We start from the raw sequence: 25,787 nt of genomic DNA, 5'->3' as shown, positions 1-25,787 counted from the left end.
GACACACAAGAAGAGAACTGGGATACAATGAAGTAAATGTCTACATATCAGTGACTATATGGGAAGAGAGGACAGTCAGGTTTCCACAAGACATCAAAATTATTTAGGGGTGCAAGTGTTTGGCCTAGCAATCAAGATGCTGGTTGGGACACCTGAATCCCATCTTGGAGTGCCTTGATATGAGTCTTGACTCCACTCCTTTTTTTTTTAAGATTTATTTTATTTATTTGAAAGAGTTACAGAGAGAGGTAGAGACAGAGAGAGGTCTTCCATCTGTTGGTTCACTCCCCAGATGGCCGCAATGGCCGGAGCTGTGCCGATCTGAAGCCAGGAGCAGGAGCTTCTTCCGGATCTCCCACGTGGGCACAGGGGCCCAAGGACTTGGGCCATCCTCTACTGCTATCCCAGGCCATAACACAGAGCTGGATCGGAAGAGGGGCAGCCGGGACTAGAACCAGTGCCCATATGGGATGCTGACACTTCAGGCCAGGGCTTTAACCCACTGTGCCACAGCACTGGCCCCATGGAAGATGATTTCTCCCACTCCCCCTCCCTCTCCCATTTCCCCTCCTGTCGCTCCCCCTCTTCGGGGAGGAACGACACAGGACCCTGCGCTGTTCTTTCGTCTGCTCGGCCCTCCCCGGGTTTGCTGCTGGTTCTTCCCGGGTTGGCTACTATCCCTTCCACCTCCGTGGAAGGGCAGTTCCCCCTGGCCGCATTCCCCACTTCCGCAGGGGAGCGGCACACCGCCGGCCGGCTCTCTCGGGGGCTGCACGGGTTCCCTTAGATGTTCCCCATAGATGTTCCCGGTGCATGCCGTCTCTCTCCTCCTTTATAGTCCTCCTCCGCCAATCCTAACTCGGCTGCCCACACGCCGAGTACGCTGCTCTCCAATCAGGAGCAAGTCCTACAATTTATTAGTTGAACTGGAGGCAGCTGTGCGGAAGCTGTTTACTTCTCTCCCAGCGCCATATTGTGGGAGAGCAGATGCATAGAATAAGTCTTAATTCGAGTAACTTAGTCTAGTCCGGATTGCTCCCCACAGATCCCCCTTTCTTTTTATTTTTTAGCGTTGATACGCGCCTGTCTTCGGTGTCCCGCGGCACACACTCTGCTCTACTTGCTAGAGTTGCCACAGGCTCTTACAAGTCCTATCAGGCAAACCGAATCCGGGTCCTCTCTTCGCCATGTTGTGAGGAGGTTTTTAGGCGCCGATGCGTGCCTGTGTTCGGTGCCCTGCAGCGCATGCTTTGCTCTGCTTGCAGGGGCTTACAAGCTCTATCAGGCAAACCGAATCCAAGCCTTCTCATTGCCTTATTGTGGGGGAGACTTATTAGTGTTGGTTCGTGCCTATCTTCGGTGACCTGCAGCTCATACTCTGGTCGAGCTGCTTGCTGGCGCTTACCGCCTTAAATCAGGCAGACCAAATCCAAGCCTCCTAATTGTTACATTGTGGGGAAGCCTTACTGATGTTAATTCGTGCCTGTCTTCGGTGACCTGCGGCGCATAAGCTGCTAGCCGCCCAGGTGCTCATCGCCTCACTTAATCAGGCAGACCGAATCCAAGCTCTCACAGTGCAGTGTTGTAGGGAGGCCTTTCTATTTCTCTATTTCTCTATCTCCGGGCATTCCTATTTCTCCCATTTTACTTCTATCTTCCAGCATTCCTATTTCTCTTTTACTTCTAAACTTCTGTTTCTCTTATCCCTGCAGCTTCCCGGTGCCTCGCGCTGCCGGCAGCTTCACGGCTCCGCGCAGCTTCAGCCCGCGCCTCATCTTCGCGGCTCGGCTTTGCACGGCTTGGCTTCGCGCGCTCCGCGGTCTCGCACTTAACCCTTTCGCGTCTGAACCACGGCCTCGCCAGCCCCGTTCCCTATCTACTTGTGCCCCGCACGCTCTCTCTGCACGCGGCGGCTTCCGCGAGTAACACAGCGTAGCTTACGTGTCCACCACTAGCATTCAATCTAAGTTCCCCGGGCTAGCCTGGCGAATTCAACCCAGCGTACGTCTCCGCCCCACGGTTTGGCTTCCCGTCCTTTGCTCCCCGGGCTAATCAGACGGATCCCAACCAGGCTCACGTTTCAGCTTCTGGTTTCAACTTTTCGCCCCCTATTCCCGGGCTAACTTGAGAATCCCAAAGTGGCTTTCGTGTCCGCCTTGGCCTGCCCCCCGCGGCTTCAATTTCCCTAACATTTTTCTCTACCCGGTATGTTTCCCCAAGCTTTCCTCCAACAATACTCCTCCCTCATTTCACCTGGCCTCTCCCCACAGTCTGCATCCGAGTCTGTTTGTTCTAACTTTCACTTTCGCTTTCGACCTTAGAGATTTCTCCCAGCTTCCCCCCGTAGTCCGTATCCGAGTCTATGCCTAGGCTTTCAATAGCTTCTTCCAGCACCCTTTTCGTCCGGCTTTTCCCTAGGCTGTTTGCTAGTCTCTCTCTCCGGTATTTTCCCAGTTCTTCCCGTTTCTTCCCTCCTAAGTTTCCTATCCGTCCTAGGTTTCCTATCCGAGCTAGGTTTCCTATCCGAGTCACGGCACCATTATGTCGCTCCCCGTCTTCGGGGAGGAACGACACAGGACCCTGCGCTGTTCTTTCGTCTGCTCGGCCCTCCCCGGGTTTGCTGCTGGTTCTTCCCGGGTTGGCTACTATCCCTTCCACCTCCGTGGAAGGGCAGTTCCCCCTGGCCGCATTCCCCACTTCCGCAGGGGAGCGGCACACCGCCGGCCGGCTCTCTCGGGGGCTGCACGGGTTCCCTTAGATGTTCCCCATAGATGTTCCCGGTGCATGCCGTCTCTCTCCTCCTTTATAGTCCTCCTCCGCCAATCCTAACTCGGCTGCCCACACGCCGAGTACACTGCTCTCCAATCAGGAGCAAGTCCTACAATTTATTAGTTGAACTGGAGGCAGCTGTGCGGAAGCTGTTTACTTCTCTCCCAGCGCCATATTGTGGGAGAGCAGATGCATAGAATAAGTCTTAATTCGAGTAACTTAGTCTAGTCCGGATTGCTCCCCACACCCTCCCTTCAAATAAATAAATAAATCTTTGGAAAAAAATACATTCTAGAACAATGAGAGAGAGAAAAAATATAAGCCAATACTTGAGATAAAATATGGTACTAAAGTATAGTGTGTTAATCTACAAGAAAGCAGAGAAAAATAGATAACGAATAAAATGGCAAAAAAGAATAGCAAGATAATAGATTTAAACCTAACTGTATGAAAATTACATATGAAGGAAATGATCTAAACACTCAATTAAAAACACAGATATGTCAGACTGAATAAAAATAGCAAGATCTTGGGTCGGCGCTTTGGCACAGCAGGTAAAGCTACTGCCCATGAAGCCAGCATTCCATTTGGGTGCCAGTTTGTGTCCTGGATGCTCCTTTTCTGATCCAGCTCCCTGCTAATGGCCTAGGGAGAGGAAGAGGAAGATGGCTCAAGTATTTGGGTCCCTGCTACCCATGTGGGAGACCTGGATGAAACTCCTGGCTCCTGGCTTTGGCCTGGCCCAGCCCTGGCAGTTGTGCCCATGTGGGAAGTGAACCAATAGATAAAAGATCTCCTTCTTTCTGTCTCCCGCCTCCTGCCCCGAGTCTGCCTTTCAAATAAGTAAAATAAATCTTTAAGTTAAAAAAAGGGGGGGGCAGGGGCCGGAGCTGTGGTGCAGCAGGTTAACACCCTGGCCTGAAGTGCCAGCATCCCATATGGGCACTGGTTTGAGTCCTGGCTGCTCCATTTCCAATCCAGCTCTCTGCTATGGCCTGGAAAAGCAGTGGAAGATGGCCCAAGTCCTTGGGCCCCTGAACCTGCATGAGAGACCTGGAAGAATTTCCTGGCTCCTGGCTTCAGATGGGATGGGCTCAGCTCTGGCCTTTGCGGCTATTTGGGGAGTGAACCAGTAGATGGCTCTCCCTCTCAAATAAATAAACAAATCTTAAAAAAAAATAAAAATAAAAATAAAAGAGAGAGAGAGAGAGCAAGATCAACTCTATGCTGTCTTGCTGTCTACAAAAATAGAGAATTCCACAGGGAGATTTTTTGAAAGTAAAATCATAGAAACAGGTATCATGCAAATGCGATAGTAAGACATCCACGGTGACCACAAAGATGTTAGACAAAGATGACTTCAGAACAAGGAGTACTACTAGTGATAAAGAACCCTGGCACACAGTGTCCTGGAGTCGGGTGATGACCAGATGGATAGAATCAGAACCACCTGCAGAGCCTGTTAAAACAGACCACTGGGCACCACTGCAGAGTTCCTGATTCCCAAGGTATGGGGTGGGGCCTGAGAGTCTTCAATTCTTAATCTTCAATTTCTTCTTTCAAGATTTATTTTATTTATTTGAAAGAGTTAGAGGGAGAGAGAGATTTTCCATCTGCTGGTTCACAGCCCAAATGGCTGCAACAGGACCCAGGAACTCCATCGAGGGTCTTCCACATGGACACAGGGGCCCAAGCACTTGGGCCGTCCTCCACTGTTTTCCCAGGCCCATTAGCAGGGAACTGGATCAGAAGTGGAGCAGCCAGGACTCGAACAGGAGCTCATACAGGATGGCAGCTTTGGGTGTGGCAGCTTTACAGGCTGCACCACAACTCAGCCCCTCAGAATCTCCAACTCTAATGAGTTCCCAGGAGACCCTGATGCCGCCGGTTTGGGGATCCACTTCTTGGTCTACTTCCTTAGACCATTTGTCTTCTTCCTGTTCTGCTACTGAGGCAGGACATGCAGAAGAATTAGATATTGGGGTGATAATAACGAGCCAGGCTTTGGATCTGTTGAAATTTAAATGCAGTATGCGGTACCTATATAACTTTCTTTTAAAAGGGGGGGGGGGAGCACTGTGGGGCAGTGGGTTAAAGCTCTGGCCTGAAGCGCCAGCATCCCATATGGGAGCCAGTTCTAGTCCTGGCTGCTCCTCTTCCAATCCAGCTCTCTGCTATGGCCTGGGTAAGGCAGTAGAAGATGGCCCTGGTCCTTGGGCCCCTGCACCCCCGTGGGAGACCTGGAAGAAGCTCCTGGCTCCTGGCTTCAGATCGGCGCAGCTCCGGCCATTGCGGCCATCTGGGGAGTGAACGAGCGGATGAAAGACTTCTCTCTCTGTTTCTACCTCTCTCTGTAACTCTTTCAAATAAATAAAATAAATCTTTAAAAAAAAAAAAAAAAGGCAATCCCTGCACCTGCGGCTGATTCTGCTGCACTTCAGGGGTTTTTTCCCCCTGAAGGAAAACTGCTTACTCACGTGCTTCAAGAATAGCTCTCCTGTCATCATAAAATGGGCTGCATAGGAAAATCAGCCACTACACTTTCAGAGGATGATACTGTGCTGGATCTCAGAGCTTCTCAGGGAGCTGCCAGGGCACCAAAAGTTACTGGGGGACTCAACAGTAAAGGTGAACCTGCAGAGAATGAAGCTAAGCTTGGAGCTCTCAGGCTGAAACCAGATACTGACATCATGATGAGGGGCGCTCCTGAGTAGAACTAGGAAGGTGTCTTAGGTCCACCTGCTGACAATGAAGATGATGACGTCAACGATTTCCATTGTGAAGATGAAGCAATCGAAGCAGAAAATAGGGGAGACGACCTATGAAAAATTTCTTGCAGGGTAAAAGAACACAAAAAGGGAACTATGAATCGTCCTCAGGAAGAGAAAAGGCTGTTAATTATTCATGATTTCACAATAGGTCCTGCGCAGAGGCGGGGGCGGAATTAACGCCACGGTGTATTCATGAAGTCCTAACACCCGCATTTGAGGATTATGACATTGTTCTTTGGTCAGGCTGCAACACATATGAAGTGGACTGACGGGGAGATGAAAGAGCTGCGAGTGAGCCTGCACGCACATTGTAAGACTGCCTCCGTGTTGTGCTGGACTCTGCACATTTCAGGGAGAGGATCAACAGATGTAAAGCCTCTTTGTTGTATATGGGGGAAGGTTTCAGAGGTTTACAACAAAGAGAATCGTTATGTTTGATGATTATCAAGCATGTTATTCTTTTTTTTTTTTTTTTTTTTGACAGGTAGAGTTACAATGAGAGAGAGACAGAGAGAAAGGTCTTCCTTCTGTTGGTTCACTCCCCAAATGGCCACTACGGCTGGCACTGCACTGATCTGAAGCCAGGAGCCGGGTGCTTCTTCTTGGTCTCCCACGCGGGTGCAGGTGCCCAAGCGCTTGGGTCATCCTCCACTGCCCTCCCAGGCCACAGCAGAGGCTCCCAAACATGTTCTTTGAAGATTTATTTATTTGAAAGAGTTCAGGAGGGGAGGGGAGGGGAGGGGAGGGGAGGAGAGGAGAGGTGAGGAGAGGAGAGGAGAGGAGAGATCTTCCATCCACTGGTTCACTCCCCAGATGGCCCCAGTGGCCAGGGCTAAGCCGATCTGAAACCAGGAGCCAAGAGCTACAACCAGGTCTCCCTCCCGGTTGGCAAGGGCCTGAGCACTTGGGTCATTTACTGCTGCTTTCTCCAGGCACATTAGCAGGGAGCTGGACTGGAAGTGGAGCATCCAGTATGTGAACCAGTGCCCATGTGGGATGCTGACACAATGCTGCCCCCAAGGAAGAAATTTTTTAAGGATCCCATAGGATGGACTAAAGATAAAGTCTTTTAGAAAGCACACCTACATCAAGAAATTAAATTAAAATTAATTCGGTACCTCAAGGAAATAGCAACATTGGAAGACTTTTTGGAGCTAAATCACAAATATTGGGAATGGTATCTCTCAAGGAGACAAGTTACCATTTATACTGGCTGTTGCCAAAGTTACTGGAAATTCATGAACTTGTTGCTTTTCTTCTAGAAGTCATTTTGTGCTGGCCTTCAAAGCAAACAGCAGACTGCTTCCAATATTCTGTAAATTTAATTCCATATTTTTTTCAGATAATAGCAATTGGTTAATTCCTCATTTTCCTATATGAATACACAACCTTTTTTTTTTTAAAGGTTTATTTGAAAGGCAGAGGTGGCAGATGGGAGACAGAACGAGAGAGACAGATCTTCCACCTGCTGGTGCACTCCCCAGATGGCCCCAACTGCCAAGGCTGGGCCAGATAAAAGCCAGGAGATTCCTCTGGGTCTCCACGTGGTTGCAGGGACCCAAGTACCTGGGCCATCCTCCGCTGCCTTCCCAGGCTCAGGAAAGCTGTACCAGAAGTGAAGCAAACAGGACTTGAACCTCTGATACCCAAAAGATTTTCTTGAGCACTGATTACTCATCTTTCCATTAAAAAGGAAGAAGAGTGGAGAAAAAAAAATGTATGGTCATTGCTGCCATTTTGTGGCTTTGGAAATGAGTTCCCTGGTGATTTTGTCTCATTTTATTACTATCAGCCTCCCTGTAAGATCATCTTGACGCTAGTACTTTTCACTTCAAAGCCAAAAGAAAAATAAGGTTGTGAATAAAGAACCTCGCTTGTTATGCTCAGAATTACGAAGAATCCTTTATTCCTTTGTCATAGACAGTATCTCTCTCCTGAACCCTGTAACTACATCTCTAAATCACGTTCGACTCTGCGTGTGGTCTGAGTTCTTAAAGGAACTAGTATAGAAAGAGCAAACATCACGCCGAAGAACAAGACTAAGCAACAGGAAAAATCAAGGTCTGTACTACCGAAGTCATTTCACCGTGGTTTAATCTCGTGTCTTAAATGGGCCCTTGGGAGCCATGAACAAAAAAATCAGTGGTGAGCCTTTTAGATCGCGCACTGGCGTCCGCCAGGCGCCCAGGCGTCGGGGCGTTGCGCCACTCCACGGGGCCCTCTCCCCAGCACGCAGGTGCGCCCGTGGCGCTCACGGCGAGGCGCGCGTGCGGCCTATGGCGCGTGTGAGCGAGGCACGCGAGTTCTCAAGCTGCATTCCCTACATGTCAGTCAGGATCTGCTGTTTTAATAAAAACGAAATTTAAGAGAAACTGGCCATACAGCCTGCTTGAAAGGTGGTGGTGCTGTTTTCAACCGCTCCTCTATTCTGAAGATTTCATATTGCCTTATCAAGAGTTAGAAAACAAACGGGGCTTGTCTTCCCCTACACGCAAGGGTCTGTGAAAATCGAGAGGTTTCAAACACGTCCATCACAAAACGCTTCCAGTTCCCAAGGGCCGAGGTCCCCGGCGGGCAGCCGCTACCTGCAGCCGGGGGTCGCCATGGACTCCCCCAGGGAGCCGGTGTCCACGCCCCGCGGGGATCGGACGGCGCGCGCCGGCGACCACACACCGCGGCCCTGCCCTGCCTCGGCTGAGCCGACCTCGCTCCCGCGCCCACAGCGGGGGCTGGTGCGGCCCTCCCTCCCCGCGGCCAAGCGACGTCAGCGCGGGATTTGACAGGGATGAGTGCGCTGCTCCACTCTCCTGCACCTGCGGGGCGCGCTAGCTGAGGAATTCCGAGGGCGACGGTGGGGATCCGCCGCGCCCCGCCGTACTTGGCTCTGAGGGCGCGGGAGCCCGAGAGGACCGTGGTCTCCTTACCCCCAGCCGCAGCCCCACCTCCGTGGTCCCTGGGCGACGCGCGCACCAGGCAGGGCGGGGGGCGCGGAGCGCGCGGAGCCCCGGCGCGGGAGCCCCGTGACGCACCAATGACGTCGGCGGCGGCGGGCGGGATTTCCCGGCCCCTCCCGGGCGCTGGGCGAGACCCTGCTGCGGAGTGGGCGCGACCAACGCGGGGCGAAGGAGGCGAGGGCAGTGGGTCGCCCGCGGTGGAGCGCGTCCGGGCCTGACGCGGCGCAGGGGGCCGAGCAGGCGAAGTGTCCAGCGTCCGGGCGCCTACTCCCCAGCCGGCCGGAGGGCGGGGTCGGCCACCTGCGCCCACCCCCGGCCTCGCGACGTCTTTGCCCTGCCCGGCGAGGGGCGTGGGGCGGGGCCGGTGACGAGGCCTGGAGACCCCACGGGCGGCGAGGGCGCGAGGCGTGCGTTTCCCCCGCGAGCCCGAAGGCGCCGCGGCTCGCCACCGAGCCCCGCGGCCGGATGAGGTGCGATGCCGCTCGGCGTTCCCGCCGCCTGCTTGCCCCCGGCCGGAGAGGAGCCCCGCGTGTGAGCTGCGCCTTCGGCGCGCGCGCCCCGCTCCTGGTAAGTGGGCGCCTTGCGCACCGCGGGGAACTGCCCAAGCCCTCGTTCTCTTGGGCTTGGCAGGCCGGGAACAAAAGGGAAACTCGCGCGGGAAAAGTCTTTGGAACTGGAGGAAGGGTTTTGGCGCTTGTGTCGTCCTAAAGCTGCCCGTGGCCGCACGCGACACAAAGACCTGTGGTTTTCTGGCCGCGAGCCGGGCCTCCGTGGTGCCGCACAGGTGGACTCTGGCGCCGCCAGGTGCGGGTGCTCCCAACCCCGGACCCTCCTGGCGAGTCTTTGAGGAGCCCGAGAGCAGGTCTTCCCCGCCTGCCCGCACATTGAGGGACCTCCCGGGGGTCGGGTCGTCCCCTCGCTCGGGCTGGAGGAGGCTCCTGGGAGACCCCCTTCTTCTTATATAGGTTGCAGAGCGTTTGCGGTTTCCCCGCAGGGACATCCCCGGTGCGGAGGACCTCCGCGAAGGCGCTGGAGGGGCTTGTTGGCCGTTTTATTGGGCAGATCTTTTTGGCGAGTGCCTTCGGGGCCCTCCGGATTCCCCAGCAGCCCGGGACGCGGTTCTGGCGGTGGCTGGAGACAGAGCGAGGCTTTTGTTTTTGTCCCCCCCGCCCCCCCCCCGCCCCAACCCTCCTTCCTTATGGCGTCTGTCCCCAAGGCTGGTGCTGAAATGTGTTGTGCACTCTTAGCGCCTACGCAGCAGCACTGGGGAGCTTTGGTTCAATTTTTTAATAGCCTCGGAGCTAACAAGAGGAGAGAGAAAATGACAGGTGTGGCTGGAAAAGACTCCTTCCCGTAGAAGGATTTACTCCTTTTCGTGGATTTTGGGCTAAGGTGTCAAAATGTTGAAGTTGATCAAGTGATAAAGGGGATGGTGGCCACCTCTCCAGCTCTCATGGCTGCCCTCTCTTTCTGTGGCCTGGCACACGGCCGCCGCATCTCGACCAGAGCCAAAGACCTCCTAGGCTACACCAGTGTTCCCCATTAAAACGTGTCAGTCCTGTCAACTGCTCATGAGCGAGGTGTGATGCTTCCCACAGTGGGACAGGAAAACCTCAAGGCTGCAGCCTGGGGACCCCGCTCTTGGGCTGGCTTCTTGGCTCCCGGTTTTTGCATGGGGTGGGGGAAGGGAGGCATGCCACCCTCTGATCCAGCCTCATCCCCTGCAGTGGCTGCTGTGGGAACAATTGAGGCTGTAACTGAGAAACAAGACACCACACGCATAGAGGGTGCATTGTTTTTGAAGGCTGGGCCTTGAGCAATTATCAGGCGTGATAAGAGATGGCTGTGCCACTTGATAAATGGTAGGTGTCCATGTAAATGCTGGGTTTTATTGTGAGGCTCTGCTAGTTAATGAGTAGCCTCACCACGGGGTTGTTAGGCCGAAATGCTTGTTTAGGACAATGGACTTCCTGTGACCCCTTCACCCACTCACAGCTGCAACCCCATTCCTCATCCTCCTTAAAATGAAATTGCCCAGGGGCAGCCTGTGGCTGGAGAGCAACAGCACTGCAAAAGGACCTTTGCCAGTAGGGTGGAGTGGGGGAGGGGAGGATTGCTGTTCCCATTTCTCATGCAGATATAGAGAAAGATATAGAGAAGGGCTTTTCCCTTAGCCTTTTTTTTTTTTTTTTTTTTGACAGGCAGAGTGGACAGTGAGAGAGACAGAGAGAAAGGTCTTCCTTCCGTTGGTTCACTCCCCAAATGGCCGCCACAGCCAGCGCTGCGCCGATCTGAAGCTAGGAGCTTCTCCTGGTCTCCCATGGGGTGCAGGGCCCAAGCACTTGGGCCATCCTCCACTGCACTCCCGGGCCACAGCAGAGAGCTGGAAGGGGGCAACCAGGACAGAATCCGGCGCCCCGACCGGGACTAGAACCCGGTGTGCCAGCGCCGCAGGTGGAGGATTAGCCTAGTGAGCCATGGCGCCAGCCCCTATATCCTTCTTACAGGTTTTTTTTTTTTTTTTTTTTTTGTAAGATTGATTGATTGATTGATTTTAAAGGCAGAATAACAGAGAGGGAAACAAAGAGATCTTCCATCTGTTAGTTCACTCCCCCAAATGGTGGCAACAGCCAGGGCTGGGCCAGGCTGAGCCAGGAGCCCAGAACTGCATCTGGGTCTCCCACATGGCTGCAGGGGCCCAAGCACTTGGGCTGTCTTCTGCTTTCCCAGGCACACTGGCGGGGAGCTTGATTGAAAGCACAGTAGCTGGGGCTCAAACCAGAATTCATATGGAATTCAAGCAGCTGCCTAACCTGCTGGGCCACAGCAGCACCTGCCCACCTTTTAGAGTTTTCAAGTAAAGCTGACAAATCCTCCAGCCCCTCAAGTCTGAATGCGTTCTTTGAAATGGGGGAACATCAGATGGGAACACTAGCCCTGGATCCCAGGGAAGGCAGGTGCCGTACTTACCCTAGGAGGACAGGAGCACTTGGGACTTGAGCAATGATTGTGTGTAATGCAGTACACAGTCACACTTACCACACAGCTACCACTTACAGGGGGAGGCAGCCAGATGGCTAAGGCGATGCAAGTCCAGAACCTCCAGATTCGTATGTATTTCTGGCCACATCTCACTGTCACATTTTGCTGTTTGTCCTGTTTTTGTCCCTCTTCCAGAGGGGAAAATAATTGATAATGAGTATCAGAAGATTACCCTTTTCATTTATTTTTGAAACAACATCTGTTTTTTGTCCTCAGGACACCTTAATGAGCATGCACTACTGTCTAGTGTTTCTGATTTCCCTTTTATTGGGTATTTTTATTAACTCTAGATGGATTCAGTTATCGAGGTTTTTACTATTCAGGAAGAGAAATGACTTTTTCAGTTTTCTTGGGCCAGAAACCAAAATTTAACTTCTTTAATACACCAAGAATACTGCAGACATATCCCATCAATGATGACTAACTAACAAGTGTATTTTAAATGAAAGTCAGAGAAGCTAAATATGTATTTGAGAAGAAAAATGAAGCAATCAAATACAGGATAATACTACTGGCAAGGCTGTAAGTAGCTGGCTAAACTCCTCTGAAAAATAAGGCAGAGGTCTTAAATAAATGATCAGAAGTGAAAAGACAAATGCAGTTTCCATGTAGAGAAGGAAATAGGGGCAAGGAAAGCGGCTGAAAGAAAAATGACTGCAGAGAAAACTATGGGTACTTAAAAAGAGATCAGTTCAGTAAGCTGGCTGGAGCATTCTGAATTACTTTAATTGCCAAGGAGCTTTTGTTAGGTCAAATGGTAGCTGGAGCACACTCCGCTTTGCTGCTGGAACTCGAACAGGCAGGGCTCATGCAGATGGGCAGTGGCTTTGAAGACCTGGTGCTTATTTGGAATGGGTCCTGGGTGCCCAAGAGAAGTGAGGACCTCTGTGCAGCTGCGGAGAAGCCATTGATTGCTGTAGCCCTGAGGGTCATGGGTACCAGCCAGTGAGTCACCAGGGGCCCGTCTAAGAGGAGCAGACAGGGCCGGGAGCCCAGGTTCAGCGAGGGACAGGAAGGCCTTGTTAGTGCCGGCGGTAGGCTGCTGCAGCCTATGCGTGATCCTCCCTAATTCTCACATGCTACCTGCAGAGCTGCTATTCTGAGACAGAAAGGAGCGTGGTGACGACTGGTGTCCTCTCTGGGAGTGTCGTGGCAGCGGTTTAGGTGGGTGGTGGGGACTTTTTTAACGAACCAAGGAACAGCCATGTGCAAATGGCAGGTGAAAGTGGCTGAGAGGCGTGGAAGAGAAGAAAGTGCATAACCGTGCAGCGGCCCGCCCCCAGGGACTGGACGGGTGCTTCTCCCCCCAGAGGTAGGATGTGTTCCCCTTTTTCTTAGATCCCTCCCACAACTTCTTCCTGGATGGCCAGATTGGCTCTCTGTAGCCTGGCGCATCCCGTGCTGCTGTGGATGGCCAGGTTGACCCCTCTGGTGTGACATCCCTGTGAGACTGTGGCAAGGCCCCCCAGAAACAGGAGAAATGCTTTAGGTCCTCCTCGGGGGTCTGGGTGCCATTTCTCCCCCAGCAGACAGGCCCAGTGTGGAGGAAGAGCCTGCTCTCGTAGCTTCCTGCTACTCCTCCTGGTGCTCGCTCGGGTCTCCTGTGTGGCTGTGAGGCCTTCTCTACTCCCCTCTCACAGTCACCTCCACAGGAAGGGACAGCCTCAATAGGAATAGGGAGGGAAAATGTTAAATTCTTCCAAAAACCCTTATTTGGGCCCTCTACAACTACTTTGAAAGGTGTTAGCATGAAAAACCCATCATCCCAGCCCTGTTTTTTACTGCTTCTAGTATCCTGTCACATACCTATGTCAAATAGAGAGACTTCTACCAAGAATTAAGGTCCAGGTAGGAGAAAGGGGACTAGAAAACAGGCAGGCAAGAGCAAGGAGACATTGAGAGGGGTGTGGGAAGCAAAGCAGGGAACAGAGCTGTTTCTGAAGGCTGGGGGCAGGCTTTCCTGCCTTCTCCCCCACCGTGGCCTAGCCGGACTCAGGCTCGAGCTCTGGGCATTGCTGGAGCGGCCAGAACAGAGATGGTGGACAGGTTGGTCATGCCCCGCATGACACTGATTACTGGCTTGGACCCTGGGACATTTTTATTAAGCAAATTGAGTCAAGGGATTTGCTGTCACAGGGTGTTCTAGTCCTCACCATGGCTCTTGAGGTTGTTGCCCTTTCTTGAGTATTGTCCTGTGTATTACTGTTCCAACCTCATTCATATTTGTTAAAGTAAAGATTTATGTATTTATTTGAAAAGTAGAGTGACAGCGAGGGAGAGATTTTTTTTTCCATATTTTTTTTCCCATTCCTTGGTTCACTCCCCAAATACCTGCAATAGCTGGGATGAAGTGAGGCCAAAGCCAGGAGCCAGGAACTCAATCTGGATCTAATCTGGATCTCACGTGTGGATAGCAGAGACCCAACTACTTGAACCATTATCTGCTATCTCCCAGGCACATGAAGAGGAAGCTAAACGGAATTGGAGTAGCTGGCCCCTGGACCAGGCACTCCATTATGGGGTGTGGGTGTCCTGAGTGGCAGCTTAGTGCACTGCCCACAGTGCCCACCCCGAAACCTCATTCACCTTAATCTCTGGATGCTGTAGGAGGGCTTCTTCAGTACATGCATATTGCTGCAGTGAAGTTGTGTTCCTAAAAGAGTGTGTGTAAACCATATGGTTGTAAGATGTGTAATCGTCTGCAATGTGATGAGCACCTACACTCTTTGCACCAAATAGTTTAGGCGCTTGTGATGGGGAGATGCATGTGAAACAGGAGTACCCCCCAGAGAACTCGTAATGTAAAGGGGAATCCAGGTGCGAGAAGAGCTCACCTGTCCCACACTGGGACTTTCTCAGTGCGCAGAGCTTGGGGGAACATTGATTCTTCCTGAGAGCAGGTTTGTCTGTAGCTGTAACCTTTTTTTTTTTTTTTTTTTTTTTTTTTGACAGGCAGAGTGGACAGTGAGAGAGAGAGACAGAGAGAAAGGTCTTCCTTTGCCGTTGGTTCACCCTCCAATGGCCACCGCAGCCGGCGCACTGCGGCCGGTGCACCGCGCTGATCCGAAGGCAGGAGCCAGGTGCTTCTCCTGGTCTCCCATGGGGTGCAGGGCCCAAGCACTTGGGCCATCCTCCACTGCAGTCCCTGGCCACAGCAGAGAGCTGGCCTGGAAGAGGGGCAACCGGGACAGAATCCGGCGCCCCGACCGGGACTAGAACCCGGTGTGCTGGCCACGGTAGGTAGAGGATTAGCCTATTGAGCCGTGGCGCTGGCCTTAGCTGTAACCTTAACAGGCCTTTTCAAGCCACACACATGAGCAGGGGCCTTCCAAGCAGAGGGACCAGCATGTGCCCAGACTTGGAGATGTGAAAATACTCAGCAGTGAGTAAACAAGGATGATGGGAGCCAGAGTCTACAGCCTCTTGAATGACACATGACAGAGCCTGTTGTATGGGAATTGGGAGACCCAGGGCAGTCATGAAGCAGAAGCAGCATTTAGCAGTCCCTGGCCTTGGCCCTGGCCCTCTGGCTGGGATGCCCGTCAGGCAGGGGATGGGGAGGGGCAGGGGAGGCTGCAGCACTAGTCCCAAGGATGCTCCACCCCTAGCTGCAGTTGGCACTACCGGTTTCATGAATGGAGTTGGGCAAGTGGAGGAAGGGCACAGGACCTGCCAAGTTAGGAGGTGACATCTGCGGGGGTGTGACCCAGAGCTGAGCATCAGTAGAAGAGGGAGTTGCTGGTCCCCTGGCAAAGCAGATGAGATTGTAAGGCAGGGAAGCCCATGCTTCAAGGCACAGATGTGAAGCTGGGGGCAGAACAGAAATCACTGTGTGAAATGCGCAGTCTCTCTGTGTACCACAGGCCTTCATGTGTCGCATTCCTTACTAGGGACCACTGCTGCACACCATTCCTTCAGCTGCTCATCCCGCCAGCCTGCGATACTACAGCAGACCCGCCGGCACCACACTGGCCTGGGTGACTCATTCCTTCTGGATTCAGGCAGTTGCAGTTTCGCCTGTTGTTTATGATTCCTTTGTTCCCTAATGCTTAAAGATCTGACCTGACACTGCTAGCACCAGTCTGTTGCTGAGTGTCGACGACGTCGGGGCATCCGTCACAGTCTGTAGCCAAGGCAGGGGGGTTTCATTTCTGTTTTACTCAATCCTCCTGGCCACCTTTTTTCTCCACTCCCAAGCTCTGGTAACCCGGAGGTTGGGCACTGGCTGTGCTTTAAAGTAAAAACCCTGGCAGCTCAGCTGAGACATCTGCAGAGAGGCCCAGAGCCCAGGCAAGCCTGCGCTGTCCCTGCCCTGCCTTCCCCCAGAGCCCTCCATGGCTCGCTGTGACGTGCACCTTGGAGTCTGCTTTTCTCTTTCTCCTCACAGTTGCTCTCTCTGTGCTGTTGCTTCTCCTCACTGTACCTTCTAAGTCCTATGAGTACAGCAAAGAATGGAAAGCAGGTACAGAGGAGGAAGTCTGCGCAGAATTTACATTTGAGTAGAGGAGGCAGGCCCGTGGTAAGTCAGAAGGTCAAAAGTGATTTGAATAAGTAAACTAGTCCTTAAACATCTGAACATGTTAATAAGTGCACGGCAGAGAAATCAGCAAAGGGAGACAGGGAGTGCCATGGAAAGGCCACTGCACATGTTAAATAGGCAGCTCATGGGAGGGCTTACTGTGTCCATCTGAGACTAAGGTGACCTCCCCGATGAACTCGCCTGGTACACTTGGAACTGGTGAAAATGATGGAGGGTCTCAGATGCTGTTATGCCCAGCAGCCTTCCTGATAAAGACTAGGTTTTCATTTTCCACCTCCCTACCCCTAGGATACAAGGCTCCACTAAGCAGAGGGAACATTTGGTCATATCACTGAGTACAACCCAGAGACTCTATTGGCAAAGCAGGAGAGAGATGGACCTCTTCAGAGCCTGCTTGTTTTGTGGATGCCCTACCCAGACACTGAAGCTGATGGGCCCCATGACTCCTGTCCAAAGAGAGGGAAAGGGGTGAGCATTTGGTACAGAGGTTAGGATGCTGCTTGAGATGCCAGCGTTCCGTGTCGGAGTGCCTGTGCTCGAGTCCGAGAGCTGCTTCTGATTTCAGCTTCCTGCTGGTGTACAGCCTGGGAGGCAGCAAGTGATGGCTCAAGTACTTGGGTCCCTGCCACCCTGGCGTCAGCCTGGCTCAGCCCTGGCTATTGCAAGAGTGAAGCATCAAGTGGGAGCTCCATCTCTGTGCCTCTTCCTCTCAAATAAATTTTTAAAATATTTTTTAAGAAGAGGGGAAGTGGAAATTTGGCACAGAAGTTAAGATACATACCTGGGAAGCCCACATCCCATGTTGGAGTGCCTGGGTTTGATTCCCTGTTCTGTTTTCAATCTAGCTTGCTACTAGTGTACACCCTGAGAGGCAGTAGGTGGTGGTTCAAGTGCTTAGGTCCCTGAAACCCACAGGAGAGACCCTGTTGGAATTCAAGGATCCTGGCTTCAGCCTGGCCTGGCCTTGACTGTTGAAGACTGTTTTAAATTAAGATTTATTTTATTTATTTGAAAGGTAGAGTTACAGAGAGAGTAGAGACAGAGAGGGGTCTTCATCTGCTGGTTCACTCCCCAAATGGCTGCAGTGACCATGGCTGGGCCAAGCCAAAGCCAGGAGCTTCTTCAAGATCTCCCATGTGAGTTGCAGGGGCCCAATCACTGCTCTCCTAGGCACATTATCAGGGAGCTGGATCAGAAGTAGAACAGCCAGGGCACAAACTGGCACCCATATGGGATGCCGGGAGAGATGCCATAACTGCAGGCCGGAGCTTTAACCCATGTGTCACAGCTCCAGGCCCTGTTGAAGACTTTTGAGGAGTGAACCAGCAGATGAAGGGGATCAATCTCTCTCTCTGTCTCTGTCTCTTTCAAATAAATAAAAATAGATGAGTAAAACTTTAAGAATTGAAAAAGAGACAGTGCACACTGGTCCACCAGGAGGATTGGCCCGTGCTAGCCCTCCAGCAGGTAGCCCCAGGAGTCTGAGTCAGAGACCTCAGGCATGATTGCAGCAAGAAGGGCCTCACTAGAAAACAGTTGCCATTTGGGTCTTGGGGCTGGCTCTGTGGCACAGCGGGTTAACGCCCTGGCCTGAAGTGCCGGCATCTCATATGGGTGCTGGTTCTAGTTCCAGCTGCTCCACTTCCGATCTAGCTCTCTGCTTTGGCCTGGGAAAGCAGGAGAGGATGGCCCAAGTCCTTGGGTCCCTGACCCACATGGGAAACCCGGAGGAGGCTCCTGGCTCCTGGCTCCTGGCTTTTGATCAGTGCATCTCTGGCTGTTGAGGCCAATTGGGGAGTGAACCATCGGATGGAGGACCCCCTCTCCCTCCCTCCCTCCCTCCCTCCCTTTCTCTATCTCTTTACCTCTCTTCTGTATGTGTAACTCTGAATTTCAAACAAATAAATAAATTTTAAAAAAGAAAAGAAAGGAGATGCCAGAGTCCACACACTGGACTTACAGACAGACAATCACTTTAAACAGCACTCTGACCTCAGAATCAGCCTTTAAGGCATTCTGGTCTGGCTGAAAAGCCCGTGAGAGCATTTCAGGCATGGAAATCCAAGACACTGTGGCAAAAAATGTTCTACATGAAAGAACTCTGTGAGAGAGACCCCAGGAAAAAAGTGTAATTTTCTCTGAGGGGAGGAGAGAACTTCCATTTTGCTTATGGCCTTGTCTAAATACTGACAGAGATTGTGGACTCAAAAGGCTTCCATAGCCTTGGCAGCTCATGTCAAGAGCCTCAGGTGATCACTGATGTCATACATGAAAGTGTTAATTGTTAAATTAACAGGAGTCACTGTGCACTTAATCCCCATGCAGGACCTCTGTCCTCAATGAGTTGTATTATAAGAGTTAACTGTAAAACTTGTTCTCAGGGTTTTTTTGGTGTGTATGTTTGCAAATTTTTGAAATCTTTACTTAATATAGAGTTGGTCTGTGTATAAGTTAATTGAAAATGAATATTAATGGAGAATGGGACTGGGAATGAGAGAGGGAGGAGGAAGTGGGGTAGAGATGGGAAGATGGGTATGGTGGGAAGAATCACTATATTCCTAAAGATGTACTTATGAAATTTGTACTCATTAAATAAAAGGTTTCTTTGGAAAACAGAAACAAAAACAACAAAACAGATGCCAACACCTGGATCTTGGATTCCCAGCCTCCAGAACTCTGAGAAGTGCATTTCTGTCCTTAGATTACCCAGTCTCAGGTATTCTGTTAAGGCAGCACAAAACTGCCTAAGACAAAGACACTTGACTGTAACAGAGGATAAAGAACACAGCAGGACAGCAAACTCAGCCCAGAGGTCAGGGTGCACTTCCAAAAGGAGGTTTTGGGAGTTAGCCAAGTGAAAGGGCTGGGGTCGAGCAGGCGAAAGGCGAGAGCTTTCCTGACCGAGTTCTGTTCCAGCAAATGGTGATGGTGATGGCGATGGTGATGGCGGCAGTGGCCAGGACCTAGGAGCTTCTTCCAGGTCTCCCATGTGGGTGCAGGGGCCCAAGCACTTGGGCCATCTTCTACTGCTTTCCCAGGCCATAGCAGAGAGCTGGATTGGAAGTGGAGCAGCTGAGACATGAACCAGTGCCCATATGGGATGCCAACACTGCAGGCGGAGGCTTTACCCACTACACCACAGCACCGGCCCCTGGGTGCTGTTTTTTTATCTTTCCCTATTGCTTGTCAAGACTTTGTTGGTGAGCTGGACCATGTGTCCATTTTTTCTGTGGTTTTAACACCTTATCCTGGTTAGATTTTGCCTATCTGGTTAAAAAGGAGGAATAACCAGAGCCAGTCCCCTGGCAGACTGCCTTGCTCAGAGTGCTGCCACTCTGCACGGGAGGAGCTTCAGAGGTCAGAGGTCGGCTGTGGCTTGTTTAGCTGTCATGAAAAGGTGGAGTTGATCCCCACTGGCCTCCATTCCTGTCCTACCCTTCACCACTGCCACCTCGACTACTTAGGAACAAGTTGCTCTGAACAGTTACATCCCAAGGACCAGCAGCATGTGTCAGTACCTCAAAGAGAAACCCATGTCAAACTCTACGTCTATTCCTAGAAAACATCCTGGTAGTTTTTAGGCATATTTAATGCATGCTCGCTTGTTTCGTTCACTCCTGTGAAAATATTCTCTTTGATGCATGGCATGCTTGAGAAACACAAATCAGCTGTGTGCAAAGTGTGAAAAACCACCTTAGAGAGGCCTTCTGATGTGCGTAGCAAGTGATTGACAGGATCAGTGTCAAGACAACCTGCCATGTCAGTTTCACTTCCTCTTGTGAAAACAGTTGTCTTTGAGTAGTCATGGGGTCTTGTACATTCTTCTAATCCAGAGTGAAAACTGCACTACTGTTTTTTTCCTTTCAGAATCAAACCATTAAATTGTTAATCTCAGAAAAGGCAGGTGACAATATCTAATATGCTGCTGTGACTTTAAGTTGCCTTATGGGCTTTTTTCCCAACTGAAGCATTTTACTTGATTCTAATCATTGTGTGGCAAGATGACAAACTATTATAAAGGGAAGACAGAAACGCAGAGAGGCAGAGACTTGCTCAAAGCCATGCCCGTCAGTGAAAATAGGTGTGGGACAAAAGCAGGTCTCCTGGCTCCTCTCCTCTGAAAAATCTTCCTCCAGTTGTTTCCCTGACATCTGCACAACCAGCGCTCTGCCTGCTCCTCCTCCACAGGAGGGGAGGATTCTCTAATTCCTGCGGCAGGCGGCTTGTCCTGTAGCCCAGGTACATGCTGTTTACACAGAGGAGACTCGTGTTGATTCAGCCTCACTCTGCAGGAGGCACTCTTCAGCTGGGAAGCAGCCAGCCTCATCACCGCCTGCTGACTGCTGGGGATTTACTTCATTAAGTTTCTTAAAAATATGTATTCGAGAGGCAGAGAAAGAGAGAGAGAGAGAGGTGACAGACAGCTCGCATCTGCTGGTTTATTAGCCAAATGCCCCATAACAGCCAGAGCTGGAGCCAGAAGCCAGGCCCTTCATCTGGGTCTCCGGCATGATGGCTATTTGAACCATCAACTGCTGCCTCCCAGTCTGTGCATTATCAGGAAGCTGGAAAAGAGGGCAGATCTAGGATTTTTTTTCTTTTTGTTTCTTTTTTTTACAGGCAGAGTGGACAGTGAGAGAGAGAGAGAGAGAAAGGGCTTCCTTTTTGCCATTGGTTTACCATCCAGTGGCCACCGCGGCCAGTGTGCTGCGGCCGGCGCACCGCGATGATCTGAAGCCAGGAGCCAGGTGCTTCTCCTGGTCTCCCATGCGGGTACAGGGCCCAAGCACTTGGGCCATCCTCCACTGCACTCCAGGCCACAGCAGAGAGCTGGACTGGAAGAGGGGCAACTGGGACCGAATCCGGCGCCCTGACCGGGACTAGAACCCGGTGTGCCGGCGCCTCAGGCAGAGGATTAGCCTATTGAGCTGCGGCGCCGGCCAGATCTAGGATTTTTTTTAAAGCTTTATTTTATTTGAAAGGCAGAGTTACAAAGAGGGAGAGAGAGCGAGAACGAGAGAGAGGGAGGGAGGGAGAGGTCTTCCATCAGCTGGTTCACTCCCTAGATGTCCTCAACAGCTGGAGCTACGCTGACCCGAAGCCCGGAGTTTCTTCTGGGTCTCCCACGCGGGTGCAGAGGCCCAAGCATTTGGGCCATCTTCTACTGCTTTCCCAGGCCATAGCAGAGAGCTAGATTGGAAGTGGAGCAGCCAGGACTTGAACCAGTGCCCAAATGGGATGCCGGCACTGCAGGCAGCAGCTTTACCTGCTACGCCACAGTGCTGGCCCCGGATCTAGGATTTTAACCCTGGCACTTTGATCTACGATGCAGGTGTCCCAAGCAATGTCTTAACTACTACACCAAACACCTACCTCTCATCCTGTATTTTTTAAAAAGGAGTAAAAGTGAGATGTAATCTATACCAGCTAACTTTAGTCCAAGTATATACCCTAGAGAAATTCTTGTGCAAGAGACATGTTTGTAATGTCATTGCACAAAGTAACAAAATGTTGGAAATAACTGCCCATAAGCAAGAGAAAGGATAAATAGAGGTGCATATACACAGTGGAGCATCATCAGCATTAAACTGTATAGGAAAACCGTTCAGGAGCATATGTGTTACACCATCACAAATAGTTTTTGTGGTTTTTTTTTTGTTGTTGTTGTTGTTGTTTTTTTTTTTTTTTTTTTTTTTTTTGACAGGCGGAGTTAGTTGGGGAGAGAGAGAGAGAGAAAGGTCTTCCTTCTGTTGCTTCACCCCCGAAATGGCCGCTACGGCCGGCGTACTGCACCAATCTGAAGCCAGGAGCCAGGTGCTTCCTCCTGGTCTCCCATAGGGTGCAGGGCCCAAGCACTTGGGCCATCCTCCACTGCACTCCGGGCCACAGCAGAGAGCTGGCCTGGAAGAGGAGCAACCGGGACAGAATCCGGCGCCCCGACCAGGACTAGAACCCCGTGTGCCGGCACTGCAGGCAGAGGATTAGCCTAGTGAGCCGTGGTGCCGGCTTCCATCACAAATAGGTTTAAATAGTAAAGATAATTCTCTCTGTTACTTGGAAATATATAATGCTTGAAATATGTTTGAAAAGGTATAAAGACTTATAGGAATAATAGACCCAATTCAGAATAGTGATTACTAGTGGTAGATACTCAATTAGGGAGAGATACCCAGAGAACATAAATAATTTTTTTTTGTAAGTTTGGTCAATGTGTTGGCAGTATTATCCTCTACATTGTATTAGATGCCTGAAATACTCTGTAACAAGAGGAAGGTTGGAAATATGCCCAACTCATTTGCTCAGGAGCATATGGGAAAAATAGTATTACAATAAATTATGCATATTAGACCACAGAGAATATTTGTGGAAAGATTAGTACATATTTTGTTCCATTGCTGCTTCTGTACAGGGTGTGCCCCGTATGTCCAGCAGTCATCTTGGCTCCATGGCGACAAAAATCCCGGCTGTGCCCTAGAGTCCTAGGGCAGGAACCCAGTCACCAGTGACCAATAGTCCATGCAGGTAGCTGATACGCAGAGAGGCCAGTCCCTACTGCAGCTGCCAGCAGCCCCATTTAGTTTAAAAAAACTTCTTGTCCCCTCCAGTTAACAGAAATCAGCTCAAATCTGAAGCAGAAGGGGGATTTCATTGTAACATTGTAGAGAAGTTCACAGAATCAGCAGAAAATTGAAGAGCTTGGGCTAAGGCGGGATCCAGATTCTGCCAGCCAAGGCTGGGGAACAATATGGCAAGGTGTCCATGACCTCTGAGCGCACCCCATGCTGTCAGTGGACACCATAATACTGGCTTTCTACATGGGTGCATTAGGAGTGTGTTGGAGAGAGAGCCTGAACGGCCATTTGGCCAGGCTGGTGCCGGGACACTGAAATGTGCTGCACAGGCTGCTGGCCTGGTTATCTTGGGATTCACTTCAGCCTTATAATTGCATGGATTTTTAAAAAAAGATTTATTTTATTTATTTGAAAGAGGTACAGAGAGAGGTAGAGGCAGAGTCTTCCATCCGCTGGTTCACTCCCCAGGTGGCCGCAATGGCCAGAGCTGCGCCGATCTGAAGCCAGGAGCTTCTTCTGGGTCTCCCACATGGGTGCGGGGCTGAAGCACTTGGGCCATCTTCCACTGCTTTCCCAGGCCATAGCAGAGAGCTGGATGGGAAGAGAAGCAGCCTGGACTAGAATTGGCGCTCATGTGGGATGCCGGCACTATATGCCAGTGCTTTAACCCGCTGTGCCACAGCGCTGGCCCAATTGCATGGATTTCTTAAAAGATTTATTCATTTATCTATCTATTTGAAAGAGTTACAGAAAAGGAGGAGGAAAGAGGAAAAGAAAGATCTTACCACTGGTTCACTCCCCAAATGGCTGCAATGGCTGGGGCTAAGCCAGGCTGAAGCCAAGAGCCAGGAACTCCATCTGTGTCTCCCACATGGAAGGCAGGGACCCATGGACCTGGGCCATCCTCTGCTTCTTTGTCAGGCACGTTAGCAGGAAGCTGGATCAGAAGCAGAACAGCCAGGACTCAAACTGGCATGCTGGTAAGGATTGCTAGTGCAGCAAGTGGCAGCTTAACCTGGTGCGTCACAACGCCCACCCCATAATGAATTCTGATCCTGCAGTTTGGAGTCCACCAACCTGACCCTTTACTTCCTTGATTTAGTGACTGGTCTTTCATAATGAGTTGACTTGTAATCACCACAGTGAAGATGGGAGCTGTACGCAGAAGGAGAAATACTGGGCCTAAGAAAGTCTGCATTAAAGCCATTGGGAATGGGCTTGGTTTCAACTGGAGAAAAAGGCTGGAAACTAAAAAAGACCCGAGCTAATTCCCGCCAATGCTACTATAAGCACTAATCCACAAATGCAGACAGAGACTTAATCAGTTCCCCAAAATGCTCCCATAAAGGAAATACAGTTTCAACATAAAAATTTTGGGAGGCATTCAGACCATGGCATTCCACCCTGGCTTCCCTAGTTATGTCCTTGTCACATGCAAAATACAGTCTTTCCATCCCAATGGCTCCAGAAGTTAACTCTTTCCAGCACCAACTCAAAAGTCTGAAGTCCAGAGTCTCACCTAAATTAGATTTGGGGGAGACTCAGAGTACAATTCATCCTGAGACAAGTTAGTCTGTAGTCGTGAGCCTATGAAATCAAACCAGTTGCATGCTCCTAAAAGTCAACAGTGGAGCAGGCATAGAATGAACATTCTCATTCCAAGGGGAAACATAGGAAAGAAGAAACTGGTCCCAGGTAAGTCCAAAGCCCAAGAAGACAAATGACCTTGAATCTTGGGCTTGAGGGTAAACTTTGCCTCCATGTCCTGCCTTCTGGGCACAGCCCACAAAACAGCTCTCACAGGCTGTGTTCTTGTGCCTCTTGGCTCTCTTGGTTCTTGGCTTTCCCAGGCTAGTGTTGCATGCTGGTGGCTCTGCAGTTCTGGGGAGGGGTCTCAGGGACAGTCCTGCCTCGAGGGCTCCATTAAGCATTACACTGGTTGGGACTTTGCCTTGGCCCTGCCCCAGTGACGTGTACATGAGCATGGTAATTTCTGTTCCAGATTCTTGCTTCTCACAGATAAGAATTCCAAGTGAAGACATTGTAAGCTGCTCAAGTAGGAACAGGGTTTAACAGTGAGACAACATGCATTCACGTGTGAGTGTAGGCTGCCCCACATGAAGAACTACCCATCATGAATGGGCCAGAGGGTTACCCAAAAGGGGAGGCATGGAGAGAGAACAAATGAGTAGCACCCCCAGCCGAGGTCTGCAGCAGAAGGCCATCTCCTGTCTCCAGTCTGTCTTTTGAGGTAGAGGCTGGTGCTTTAGCATGCATGAAGCTGTCTGGGAGGACATTTTGATTGCTAGTTAAAGGGGTGGCTACACTGTGAGGCTTGCACGGACTTCAGCTCACACAGACCTAAACGAGCTGCCTACTTATACCACATCGGTTGAGTTCTTCTCTGCCCAGGCCCCAAGGCTCTTCTGAGGCCTCCTTTGAAATCTAAGTGGAGGTAATCATGCCTGCACAGCTCCTGCATTGCCCAGTTAGCATTACAAGGGTGCTGCCAAGTCTTACAGCCTGCGCTGCAGCCAGGCTCACTTAAACCATAGCCAACCTGGCCAGGGAGTGTGTTATCCAAATGTAGCAAGCAGAGACTTGAGACAGTACAGGGCAGTGAATGCTGAGGTCCTGAAGATGCTGAGACCCCACGTTGGGCATAGTTCCATGTCGCAAGCCTTGACACTCAGCCTGTGATGAGAGGGCCCTGGTATTGTTGAACAGCATCTGGCTTCCTTCTTTCTGTACTGGTCTCCTTGTCAAGTGGTCACTTGGCCACACCCTTGATGTTCTCTCTGGGATGCACTTTTTTAGACTTTGCAACCTAGCCAGGCTGAGACCTTTCCAGATCTTTAAGTTCTCCTTCCCCTTTGACTAAAAGTTTTGTCTAACTTGTTTGTCTCTCTCTTTCTCTCAAGATTTATTTATTTGAAAGCCAGTTATAGTGAGAGGGAGAGGGAGAGGGAGGGAGGGAGGGAGGGAGGGAGGGATCTTCCATCTACTGGCTCCAACAGCCACAGATGGGTCAAGCCACAACCAGGAGCCTGGAACTCCATCTGGGTCTCCCATGTGGATGACAGGGGCCCAAGCACTTGGGCCATCTTCTGCTGCTTTCCCAGATGCATTAGCAGGGGGC

General features: G+C 51.1%; 1 protein-coding gene and 1 pseudogene across 1 annotated transcript in view; both read left to right on the top strand.

The window, feature by feature from the left end:
• The first annotated feature begins 5,279 nt into the window (after window positions 1-5,279).
• LOC127483404 (ubiquitin-like domain-containing CTD phosphatase 1 pseudogene) lies at window positions 5,280-5,978 on the top strand (annotated as a pseudogene).
• A 2,943-nt stretch (window positions 5,979-8,921) lies between these two features.
• GNG4 (G protein subunit gamma 4) overlaps window positions 8,922-25,787 on the top strand; it is a 73,293-nt gene continuing 56,427 nt past the window's right edge. Inside the window, exon 1 of the mRNA XM_008268237.5 lies at window positions 8,922-9,061. The gene's annotated coding sequence lies outside the window, so the exon portion shown is untranslated. The remainder of the gene's footprint in view (window positions 9,062-25,787) is intronic.

This window comes from Oryctolagus cuniculus, chromosome 13 (genome assembly GCF_051225735.1).
Source record: "Oryctolagus cuniculus isolate XC-2025 breed Fujian yellow rabbit chromosome 13, ASM5122573v1, whole genome shotgun sequence".
NCBI lineage: Eukaryota > Metazoa > Chordata > Mammalia > Lagomorpha > Leporidae > Oryctolagus > Oryctolagus cuniculus.
Note: the sequence above shows the minus strand (reverse complement) of the source record. Positions and strands in the feature narration are given on the sequence as shown.